A 1185-nucleotide genomic window follows, 5' to 3' on the forward strand; every position below is an offset into this window, starting at 1 on the left:
GTGGGGAGGTATGGGGGCAAAGTGGGCTACAGACTGCAGGATCTGGGCCTGGAGGTCTTCAGTGCCCACATACAGAATGTTTTTGGTCCTGAAATGCTAACTACATCTATCATCATGGAGAAAAGCCCAGTGACCTGCCACTTGGGAGGCTAAGGTGGGAGGATCACTTGAGGCAGGGAGGTCGTGGCTGCAGTGAGCCATGATCACCCCACTGCACTCCAGCCTGGGCAACAGCCTGGAGCAAGATTCTGTCTCAAAAGAAAAAAGAAAAGCCCAGTGACCAAAGGCATACAGCTACAGGACTCTTGGCCTTACAGGTTCCTGCCCTCATGTTCCTCTTGCGGCTTCAAAGCCTGGTCTTGCTTCCTGTGTGGCCTCAGTCAAGTCCCTTGGCCTCTCTGAGCCCTGTATGAAGGATGGGTCAAGTGTGGGCTGGGGCTTGGGGGGCCCCATGACTTGTAGCTAGATTTCTGCATCATGGAGCCTCTGGATCCATTCATTCATTCATTCTCCACGGGTTTCTTAAGTACTGCCTTGCCAGGCTTTGGGGGCACGGCTGTTTTTGTTTTGGTTTTGTTTTACTTTGTTTTGTTTTGAGACAGAGTCTCACTCTGTCGCCCAGGCTGGAGTGGAATGGCACGACCTTGACTCACTGCAACCTCCACCTCCTGGATTCAAGCGATTCTCCTGTCCCCACCTCCCAAGTAGCTGGGATTATAGGCGTGTGCCACCACACCCGGGTAATTTTTGTATTGTTAGTAGGGACGGGTTTTCAACATGGTGGCCATGCTGGTCTCGAACTCCTGACCTCAGGTGATTCGCCGGCCTCTGCCTCCCAATGTGCTGGGATTGTAGGCGTGAGCCACCGCACCGAGCAGGGGGCACAGCTGTTAACAGGACAGCCCAAGTTCCCCCCTCCCCCGCTTGGATCCCCCAGTCTACTAGGAGATGTCAACTGTGCAAGTGGTCAGCTCTGGGCATTATGCCCACAGGGTCCTGGTGGCATCTGGAGGGTACCAGGGTAGCATACCATGCCTGTTCTCTTTCCCTGGTGTGACCTATTTGAAGGATGAGGAGCCAACAGGGGGCAGTTTGGGGCACCTGATTCCCTGAGCCATGGGTCTTGCTCTAGTACCCGATTGTGATGTGATAAAAGGCTGACGACCAGGGCAGGGAGCAGCTGCT

The sequence above is a fragment of the Theropithecus gelada genome, chromosome 19, assembly GCF_003255815.1.
Source record: "Theropithecus gelada isolate Dixy chromosome 19, Tgel_1.0, whole genome shotgun sequence".
NCBI classification, from domain to species: domain Eukaryota; kingdom Metazoa; phylum Chordata; class Mammalia; order Primates; family Cercopithecidae; genus Theropithecus; species Theropithecus gelada.